Raw genomic sequence first — 12,001 nt, forward strand, 5'->3', positions numbered from 1 at the left:
AGCAGAAGAAGTCATCCAGAGCTTTAAGGTTGCATGTCACCAGTATGCTGATGATAGACAGCACTATCTCTCTTTTACAACTGATGACAAGGAGTCATTTAGCAGGAAAGGATTGGATATGGATAGATAGACTGAGGTTTAATCCAGACAAGATAGAAATGCTGATGGTTAGCTCATATTCAAAGGCATGTCTTTGTCATTCCTTGTATGAAGCAAGGAAAGCTGTGATTCCAGGAAAATTTAGTCTAAAATGAGCCAGCAGAACTTTCCTCATTGCTGCAACACTGTTAAGAAAAACAACCTGGTATTGATGTCACAGCCGGTAGCCCAGCTCTCCCTTTGAAAAAATAGATCCATAGTTGGTGGTCCTCTTGGACCCAGCACTGCTCCTGGAAAATCTTTTTGCTTCAGTGGCCAACAATAGCTTTGGCTGGTGGACCAACTGCAAATATCTTGAGAAAGGCAGCTCTTGCCACTGTTACATAGCTTAGATTGGATCTAGGTAAAGGTAAAGATTTCCCCCTGACATTAAGTCTAGTCATGTCCGACTCTGGAGGTTGGTGCTCATCTCCGTTTCTAGGCCAAAGAGCTGCCAGTAGACACCTCCAAGGTCCTGGGGCTGGCATGAATACATGGAGCATTGTTATCTATTTATCTATTCACATTTGCATGTTTTTGAACTGCTAGATTGGCAGAAGCTGGGGCTAATAGCGGGAGCTCACTCCGCTCCCCGGATTCGAACTGCCAACCTTTTGGTCGGCAAGTTCAGCAGCTCAGCGGTTTAGCCCGCCGTGCTATCGGGGGCTGCAGTGTAGATTGGATCTACACTGCCCTGTATCTGAGGATCTGATCCTAGATTATCTACTATGAACCGGATCATATGAGTCAACACTGCCAGATAATCTGGGATAAGAAAATTATCTGGGATCAGATCATAGGATAAAGGGCAGTGTAGATCCAGCCTTAGTTACTCACCAATTAGACTACTGTTATGCATTCTATGTGGGGCTGCTCTTGAAAAACGGTTTGGAAGCTGCAGCGAGTGCAAAAGGCAGCAGCCAGGCTGGTTTCTAGGCCTGTCTCTTTTTAGATTCTAGTGAGCAGCCCAAGCAGTGCTGTTGAAATTGCTATTCTAATTCTTTCAAAACTGGATCACAGGATTGTTTTAGGACTGTTTTTAGGAATTTTAAAAGATTATTTCAATGTGTTTTGAGAAATGTGTTATCTTTATAGTGTTTAAATTGCCTTTTATTTGTTCTCTATCTCAGGAGTCCATTCTTATACTTCCATTCAGGGACAAATAATTATAGTAGTGTTTCCCCAATGTGAAAGAAAACAAATATTCGCTCACAGTATTTCCCCCTATATTTGAATGCCCCGTATAACAGGTTTCTAGTGCAGGAAGCACATTTTCTATGCAGAAAATGGATTTAGGTTTGTGTGTGTGTGTGTGTGTGTGCGTGTGTGTGTGTGTGTGTACAAAACCCTATTTTTTCCACATATAATAATTCCTCTGCAGCACTTATGAATGTTGGATGCCAGGAGAAAATAGCCCAATGTTTTTAGCAGTTCATTATCTTTTTTTCAACAGAGTTTTCCAACTATTGGTAACCCATTTTTAAAAATGGAAATGAATAATAACCTGGAATTACCTCAATATATGCAAAGGCCATAATGACATGTTGAGGTTCATATTGCAAAATGAGCCAATTGGACCCTTTGATCCAGTTCTGGGTCTTGTCAAGACTTTGTGCTTATCCCTCCTTTTTGTTCTTGGGCTGATTGAAGGAAAGGGGGAAGGTCACTCTTGTTTTCCCCTTGTCTGCGGTCTTTCTGCCTTTGCCCAACCAAAGGGATTTCTCTTTCAGCACAAAAGAAGTCTGTTCTACAAGGCCAGTGTGACCAGCCTGATTAACTGGCAAGCTTTTAAAACCTGCAATTAGGGCTTTAGTTGATTAATCATACTGACAATTTAACTCCTTTGTTAATTAGTGATATTTTGAAGAACAGCCATCTCCTTGAAGCACCCTTTTAGAAATCATTTCAATTAGTTATTTTGTTGAGTTCATTACTGGAATTGTAACTTATTCAGATACATGCTTCGGCTCCACATGCACACTGGACTTTGGGACTAGCATTCTTACAGTCTACCAGAACAATTCATCTGTAAAATTGCTCCACCTCATGCTTCAGATGAGAGGCTTCCATAAGAGAACACTCCCTCCCCATTGTCGAAAAACCTCCATAGGCATTAGAGTTAACCAGTCCCTATTCTGTTCAGTAGGACCACACATTTTGCAAGGGATCTTTTCCAAGATCCTTTGTGCGATATGATTTTTACATAATCTGGAAACTTATTTTTCTTTCTTGAAATGAATGATGTTTCAGGCCAAAGCATATCATAAAATTGCTCTATAGGAGCTAGAATGTTCCTAGATAATTGTTCTTTCTAGACCAGTGGTTCCCAGCCTTTTTTTGACCAGGGAGCACTTTGACCAGGGGCCACTCTCCAACATTAGTACCAAAAGGGTAACAAATCAGTTTTTGGTCAACTTTAGATTCTGTTAGTTTATTTGGGGTGCTGATTCAGAAAATTGCATTGTTCTCTCTAGATCTTCAGTGCAGAATAGAAGTTGATCATAGCTATTGCTCTGGAGGCCTAGAGAGGTCACTTGTCTAGGCCTTTTCTAGGTCCTCTATAGCAATTCTATGGTATCTAAAGCTGTTCATGTATAAATGAAATTGCATTCAACAAGCTCATATAATAAGCAGGCCTATTGTATGTTGTTTCTAATCCAAACAAAACAAAACAAAACAAAACGGTATAATGTGTTTTGCCATGTGCAGTGTAATAGGATGTGATGTTTGGGGGCTTCCATGTTAGTAGGATTTTCATCTGAACCTTAAAGGAACTACCCAAGGGCCCTTTCCAGTCATTATACAGTTAACAGTACTACGATTCCACTTTAACTCATTTGACAACATACTATGGGATCTTGGGGTTTATAGTTTGGTGAGCCACTAGAGCAGTGGTTCTCAACCTGTGGGTCCTCAGGTGTTTTGGCCTACAACTCCCAGAAATCCCAGCGAGTTTACCAGCTGTGAGGATTTCGGGGAGTTGAAGGCCAAAACATCTGGGGACCCAAAGGTTGAGAACCTGCACTAGACTTTTCTGCCTGAGAGTCCTGTACAACCCTCTCTTACCTGCAAATTCTAATATTCCATCAGGAGGAACCATAGCAGTAAAGGTGAAATTGTAATGCTATAATTGTGCTGTGTGAAAGATTGTAAATCTGTGGTTACTAGGCTCCAAAATAAAACCCAGAGCAAATTCATCATATATTTAAAAGTTGCCAGCTTTTTCTGGTGATAGATCACAGTTTAGGAACAATTGTGAAGAACACACGTGAAAATGAGTGTTGGAGATTAGTGACAGTCTACAGGTCTTACTTGGAATTGGCTGTCTACCTGGAATTCATACTGAAGTGCAGAGTCTGGAACGATTGCTTTAGATTATATTGGCATAATACTCTTAAGTATGGCTGTAGGAGTTACTTAAGGGCGCTGATAACTAGACTGGCTGGTATTATCAGTGTACACAAAACAAACTTCCTTGTTTAAGAGCATTTGCCCTACTTACAGCTTTCTTATGTGCCTTTTAAAACCAAACATATGCTTGACTGCTTCTTCCTCTTCCTCTCTTTTCTGTATAGAGAGGATGCATCAAGCTCGTTGGTTCTCTGGATTTATGCTACATTTTTTTTTCCAAAATCCATCATAGTTTGAAATGCCCACCTTAACTGCAGGCTTCCTTGGGAGCAATAGCTTGGGTTTCTTTAGAGTGAAAGAGCTATTGCATGTCTGTCGTGGATCAATTTCCAACAAATGTGTTTCTGAATTCCTGCAGGACATCAAGACCTGTCTATCCGTCATCTGCCCTGTCTTTACAAGATAGCATCCCTAGCACCTGATGTGATGAATATTCTGAAATGATGGATGATCTCGAATTTATATTGCTAGATGGGAAATTAATGTGAGAATAAACTTTCTCAAGAATTAAGGCTGTGGTATGTGTGGTAAGTTTTACATCAGAGTTTAGAAGAAATAACTTGCAATATAGTAAGCTGTAATTTGGGACGTGGAAAGATAGAATTGAGGGTGCAACAACGCTACATTTTTACAAAGTTCAGCCCCCTTCCCCCCCATTACTGGCCTTTCACTCCCAAGTGAAGACCTTCTTGTGGACGCAGGCCTTTCCTGATAACATACAAGACTAGTCACTTTGGTCAGGTAAGGCTCAAGGCTCAAGAGGCCAGAGTTAGGGAGCTCTGAACTGCTCAGCTTAATGTTTTAATACGTTGAGGATAACATAAATTAAATAGATATATGTGTGATTTTTATGTTTTATTTATATTTGCATAATCTGGGTTTATATAATGTGTTATTTATTGTTGATATGTTGGGTTGTGGGATGAGGGTTTTTGTATTATGTAGTTGCGATCTATTTTGTACACTACTTTGAGTCTCATTCATGGGAGAAAAGCAGGATAAAAGTAAATAATAATAATAATAATAGAAATACCACATTGCAAAGGAAGTGAATTGGAATAAATTTGGGTTCCTGTGGAATCAAGTTTCTTTACTGATATAACAATATTGTGTAATGAATGAGAAAGCAGTGCTTTCTAATTACTTTGAAAAATTGCTATTGATGGATGCTTGCGAAAATAGGGAAATATTAGACACACATTATTATTGAAGAGAATGCAATTTCTAACAGCCTGAATATGTGAAAATCCTTATAGAAGTTTAAAAATATTTCCAGGAGTGCTATAAAAGAAGGATTACAGGCATGGTTTAAAAAACTGTTTGAGAAGAATAGTTTTTGGCAAGCATATTTGATGAAGGAACAGCAACGATATCACTAAACTAAGGCAGATTTATAAATGAATTGTGACTGTGTAAGTAGATAAGAGCTATTCGGAATGTTATAGAGAAGCTGCCACTGGTATAGAATTTAAACAAGAAGTAATATAGGCTTGCGTTCAACTTTTTAAAAAACCATCTCTAAGAGCCCATTCTGTAGTAAGAAAGTATGCTTTTTAAAAGCCGGGTTTTCTGAGCAGGGCTGTGTGGGTTGGGTGTGGAGAAGGTTTAAGTGCCACAATGCAGCCTTTAGCTGAAGTCTCATGGAGTCGCTGCTGACTGAAAAGCATTATATCTGATTCATCACATCATCACCAGGTTTTTTAAAGTGCTGCGCCTTTTGATTTTTGCTCAGGTTCAGCCACCGGATTGTCAAAGTGGGGAAGTGAATTAAGGCTCTCCAAAGTAATTTAACCTCTCCACACAATTTATAACAAAATTGGCCTTGTTTTGAAAAATGCTTTCATGCTGCAAGTTTTAGATTTAAGTGGGTTTTCCTTGGCAGACTTATAGCACTTCGGAAAGAGATATAAAATGATACCATCTTTTCGTTTTGATGATACCTCTGCAATTGTCTGTCCTACGCTCACTACAAGATAATCTATTTGGACAATAATGCATTGTAGTTTAAATTCAAAGTTGTTTCTCTGACTCTCGGCAAAGACAATAAACACCCTAAATAGCAAACAAATTACTCAATAAAACATGTTAGTGCATATTCAATGTCGGCATCAAGGAGGCTGTGGGTTACTATATATATACAAAACCTCCCAACTCAGAAACCATTCATTGCTATACCTGAATTTTCCTCTTTCTTCCTCTCTCCATTCTGTTGAGCAGATGACAGAAGCCTTTGTCTGGAATCTTGTTGGTGATATACAGATGCATAACTCAGAATAATGCTCATGTATGTTTTGTTGTGGATCATGATTACTTATGAATCCTGAAAACAATTCAAAATCTCCAATATTGGTACCGGTCAAACTCTGTGTCCTTTTAATGGTTGTGGGAAGAGGAAAATAGGAGAACAAACATGGGGGAGATAAGGCCATTCTGCTTATAGTTTTCCAGTCAAAGGAAGGAAAATGAAGTGTTTTCCCACCTGCATCTGCCATTCAGTTGACATCCCTCTGTTTACGTGTGAACTTCCTGGAAGTGGGGAAGGAAACTGAAGTGTGCCCTCCAGATGTTTTAGCTTGATGGGGGTAGTCCCAGTTAATCCTCCTTCGTCCTGGTTTCACCCTCTGTATCTTTAAAAATATGCCAATTTCATTCTCCTTCTCCCACTATCAAAATAGTTTGCTCTCTTTCTAACTCAGTGAGTCCATTTTCAGTTAACTGATCATGTTGGGACCCAAGAATGTGTAGTTAGATTTAATCATAATTAGTCTGAAGAATGCCAGTGTCAAGCTCTGGTTTATTAAGCTAGTTTATGTCAATAACCATGATTAAAAATGGTTTAGGATTTGGACACATAATTTAACAATGATTCTTTTCTTTTTTTAAAGTAAATGTTTCCAAGTATCTTTTCCTGGCTGTGCTGGGAATGGAGAGGGGAATCACCTGAGTTCCAAGATGATAAAATATGATTTGCTGTGGCTGTTTCCAGAACAATGAAGAATCTGAGGGTGCATCTACACCAGTGATTCTCAACCTGTGGGTCACCAAATGTTTTGGCCTTCAACTCCCAGAAATCCTAACAGCTGGTAAACTGGCTGGGATTTCTGGGAGTTGTAGACCAAAACACCTGGGGCCACACAGGTTGAGAACTATTGATCTACACCATAGAATTAATGCAGTTTGACACCACTAACTTCAATGGCTCAATGCTGGGGAATTCTGGGATTTGTAGTTTATTGGGACACCAGCACTCTTTGTCAGAGTAGGAAAATACATTGTAAAGCTCCTAACTCCCAGGATCCCATAGCTTTGAGCGATTGTGGTTAAAGGAGCATCAAACTGCAGTAATTTTACAGTGTAGCTGTACATCAATCTTGCAAACTGGACTCTGGATAGGAGTTGTCTCAAAGATCACTGTAAACTTCTCGTGACTCACTGGATGTGTGTCAGTCCACGTACGGCTTGATTAAATAATTAAAGTAATTGTTTTAGTTTTGTTGCAAGGTGCTTAGGATTCCATGTTGGAAGAAAGGTGAGCTAGACATATAAACAAATCAACATTCCAGGTGGAACTTATGCTAATACTATCATGGTGCAAATGCCAAAAGCCAGATTGGAAGTCCTGGTGATAGCCTTCAGAAACGATTGGCTAGTTACATTTTTGTGAATGAAAATTTTTCTTCCCATTTTGAATGTATCACTGATAGTAATTTAAAAATTAAACTTTCTCAAACGTATCCACAAGTTGCAACCAATTTTAAACATTCTTAACTGCATATCTTTTATTGGCAAAAAGTAAAAACAGTAAAGTAAACTAAAATACATCTTTGACAATGTATTTCTGAAATGGATACAAAGGTTAGATAAAAGTGCTTAGATGCCTATGTAAAGATCTTTTGAGTAAAGAACAACTCAGTTATTGTTGGAATCACAGACGCCTTAAAGGGCCAGACTTAAAAGTGACTTCAAAACAGAGTTTATTAAAACAAGAAAAGGGATGCAGAGAAACTAAAATGCAGTTTCACTGGTCAAAACTAAAAAAAACCAAACCAGACCTGGTTCAAAAGCTAAACAGAAATATAATCCAGATTAACTGGATGCAAAGAGCAACAAGTCCAACAAAGTGCTCTGAGGTAAAACAAAAGGCACAGTACACAAATGGTTAACAAAAGGAGTCGCAGGAAGAGAAGCGTCGTCAGCTGAAGTCCAGGGTCGAAGCGGGAGAAATCCAAAACAGCGTTGCTCCAGTGTCTGCAGAAGCAGTGTCTAGCCAAACCGGTCCAGGTCCAAAGAGAGAGAAGTCCAAACTGCAGATCCGAATCCAACACCGAACATGAAACAGGCAACAGCAAGTCTACAAGAATCTTTACCAATGCACAGCACACGAACACACATCAACACCTTACCTTCTGCAAAGACCCCTCACCCCTGAACTCACTTTTATCTACACATCATCATCATCATCATCAGATGAACTGACCACTGCCCCATCACTATCCCCTGCAGCTGCTCCCAGCAATTCATGTGAATTCCCTTGACTTTCCCTCCAATTCCTCAATCTCATGTCAAGACTTAGATCCCCCAAGACTCAGTTGGATCCCCTGATTGCCAGTCTTCACGCCCAGAGAACCCCATAAAGGTATCACTAGTTGTTGGCGCCTCACAAATAGCTTGCACTTCTCTTATCTTAGTCCAATCCATGGTGTCTCCTTCTTCTCCTTCACTCATTGACCCATCATCCCCAGAGAATCCCTCAAATGACTCCTCATCTGTAGGTGCTGTAAGTATGTCCTGGATCCTCTTTCTCTGCTGCTCATCATCAGATTCCTGCTCCTGAGTAACCCTTTCCACTTTCTGGCACCCATACTACTGTTTGTAACGTTACTCACAGGCGCTACTACTATCATCTACTACTATAGATGATAAATCTGAATATAAAGCCATTGCTATTTTCACATAACTAACCCATTTAATTACAAAATGCACATATGGAATAAAGACCATAATTTGACTATTCGCTCTCATGACACAGTGTGATCCAATATGATACAATACCCACAAATAAGGCATTAGGTAGATTAGCAGACTGCAGAGCAATTCAATTAGAAGTGGAGTGACCTTTTTACTGCTTTGTGTTTGCAAACAGTAAAATCAACTTTGCCTGTATCAAATCCATAGGTATCTCTGCCTTGCTGTTGTTTTTCAAACATTATCTAAATTAAAATGTCTCTTTTGTATTGCAGATGGATCCCGATGGCTTTAACCTTTCAGCAAGGAAAAGCCCTTTGCTCATTGCTCAAAAGTATAATTAGGTGATCTACCGATGATACATGATGAAATTGTAGTTTAATATTACCCTAGTTCATACTGTTTCCCTACTGATTCTGAATGTTAACATTGCTACTTATTTCTCAGATGGAATATTAATATATTTAGAACAACATCAGTGCTTGGAAAAGTTATTTTGGCAAGCGACAACCATCTTGCAGTCGTTAATCCCATTCCTAGTTTAAATGGGTCAGCTAGAATATATCCATTAAATCAATCAACACTGATATAAATTTTATTGTCTTATTAGATTTATTCAAATAGAAATTGGCATTTAGACTCTAGAATCACCTGGGGAAATCTGAATTGTGAAGTCCAGAAAAGTAATATATTTACTATCTATGTGATTTCAAAATTAAAATTAAAATTAAAGCACTGTTGCAGACCAAAAGCTCGCAGGTTCAAATCTCAGGAGCGGAATGAGCACCCGCTGTTAGCTCCAGCTTCTGCCAATCTAGCAGTTCGAAAACATGCCAATGTGAGTAGATCAATAGGTACCGCTCTGGCGGGAAGGTAACGGTGCTCCATGCAGTCATGTCAGCCACATGACCTTGGAGGTGTCTATGGACAATGCCGGCTCTTCAGCTTATAAATGAAGATGAGCACCAACCCCCAGAGTCAGACATGACTGGACTTAACGTCAGGGGAAAACCTTTACCTTTTTAGGACTCATGTTCAGCTTTTAGTCCACGAAGACAAGTTTCATCCATTCTCTATCTGTATATATTTCATTTTTCTACTGAAATGTAGTACAGGCAGTCCCCAAGGTATAAACAAAATACGTTCTCTAAGTTTATTCTTAAGTGAAATTTATATGTAAGTTGGAACAGGCACATTTTAAAATATAACTCCAGCCAAAACTATATATTCTATAGCTTTGGATAGCATAGGCAAGGGCTAACAGCCCTTTATTTGTTTTGTTATCTGAGCCCTTGTTCAGAAGATTTCACCTCACTTTCTGTCCATGTGAGAATTGGATTTTGAAAAAATTGGCTTGTTGCGGAAACGAGGATTGGTGATAAAGCTTTAGTTGAGTCACCTTTTCCACATGAATAACTCTTTAAGGGGGGGGGGGTTAGATTCCTCTCACTTCCTGTTGTCTCACCCCTATTCTTAACTATGAGTTGTTTGTAAGTTGGATGTGTGTAACTTGGGGACTGCCTGTACTTTACATTTCTCCCTGTTGAAATTCATTTTATTTGTTTGGTAAAAGTCATGTTGAATTCTGATCCTATCCTCTGGGCTATTAACTACCTCTCCTAATTTGGTATCATCTGCACATTTGATAAGCATGTCCTATATTCTATCATTCAAATAATTTAGAAAGATGTTGAATAGCACTGGGCCCAGAACGGAACCTGTGTCATCTAACTAATTGCTTCTTTCATGGATGAAGAAGGGCCATTGGTGAACAGCCTTTGGGACTGACCATTTAACCAATTCCCAACCCACCTGAGAGTAACATTTTCCTAGCTTCTTTGTAAGAATTTCATAGCAGACCTTGTCAAAGGCCTTACTGAAATCAAGGTATGCGACATTCACAGCATTCCCTTGATCTATCAAGCTTGAAACTCTTACAGAGCATTGCAGAAAATTGAAGTATACACAATTAAAGAAGTACATTTGGAAATGTGTATGGCTAAAAGGTATAACTTTTTAAAAAGACAAAATGTTTAATTCAATGAGAAAAATGTTCATTAGACAAAATATACAGATAAAATGTATGCTTTAGGAAAAATGTGTTTAAAATAAATGCATGTTTCAATGAAGGAAGAAATAGTCTTGCAACCTTATCTAAAACAAATATAAGAAGAAACAGCAAAATAAATGCAATAAATTCAGGAGTGAAGGATTTCATGAACACAGGCCTGCCAGCTACCAAATCCTGCATTACATCCATCACAGGGAGTTATAGCTCAGAAAAAAATTCTAAAAAGAAATATGAGAGCTCCAATGACGGAAAACAATGGGGGTTGCAAAGGGACTGTAGTGAGATTGAGTATCACAGCATGACAATGCAGCATAGTTTGAAACACAAGTGCTGTTCCTTTGGACAGGGCATTTTAAACTTGCTGTCAGTTAATTATAATTCTGTCTCTGTTGTACAGATTACTTCACCCTGGTAGGGTTTTTCCACAGTCTTGGGGACATGTGATTTTGTTCACCTCTCCTTTGCCTGATGCAATGAGAGCAGCATTTGTTGAAACAGCGGGTCATTGGTTTCCTGATTGTACAGTATGACCAACCCTGCTAGACTTAAAATGCCGATCTGGTGACCTTGTTGGTTTATGAGAATTCCTGTGCTGAGTGCTTTCAGAAGTCAGTCTTAATCTATGAGTCAGCTGATAAGACTGTCTCCTTCACTTTACCAATATTCTGAGAGGCTCCTGCGAGAAAAAAAGACTTAATCCTCAGGGTGTTTTATTGTTGTCATTTTTTTTTTTACCAGAATAAGGTGGCAGTGATCCACATCTAAAAACTGTAAGCAGATTATTGTAATTTTCATGTATCTGTGATCAAGACAACTGTGTCCTTGTGTTGGGAGACTGACAAAGCCAGCTGTCAGGAGCCTGAACCCTACCATATTTATTCTTCAAATTTAGTCTTCTTTTGTTGTATGTAGTTGCTTGTATGGTCTAAGTATTATGTGCACTGGATGATGGGTGTTATCATTCTTTAACCATGTTGATATTTGTTTGCATGTTGTGGGTTGCTGGGGAATGCCCCTTTCTCCCATTTGCTAGGATGTGTTATCATGGCCAGCAGCTGCAAAGGGAGGTAGCAACCTGCAAATAGCTTCAAGGTCATTCTCATGAGAGACATGGAATGAAGGATATCTGAAATGTTTTGGTTTAATGAACCAACGGGGCAAAACTCAAGCAAGAGGGACTGGCATTGCTTAATTGCAAATTAGATGAAAGCCTGTGAAATATTTGAATTGCTTTACCTATAAATGTGTCATCCAGTTATTCACTCCTTAGACCTAACAACATACATTGCACTGTGATCAAATTCAATTTGTTAAACAGACCTTCCAGATTTTGAACTGGACTTTGTATGTGCCATCAACATATCATCTGAGCTTAAAATGACCACATTTTGGGAAAGAACATCAGAGGCCATTTGT

This window comes from Anolis carolinensis, chromosome 2 (genome assembly GCF_035594765.1).
Source record: "Anolis carolinensis isolate JA03-04 chromosome 2, rAnoCar3.1.pri, whole genome shotgun sequence".
Classification (NCBI taxonomy): domain Eukaryota; kingdom Metazoa; phylum Chordata; class Lepidosauria; order Squamata; family Dactyloidae; genus Anolis; species Anolis carolinensis.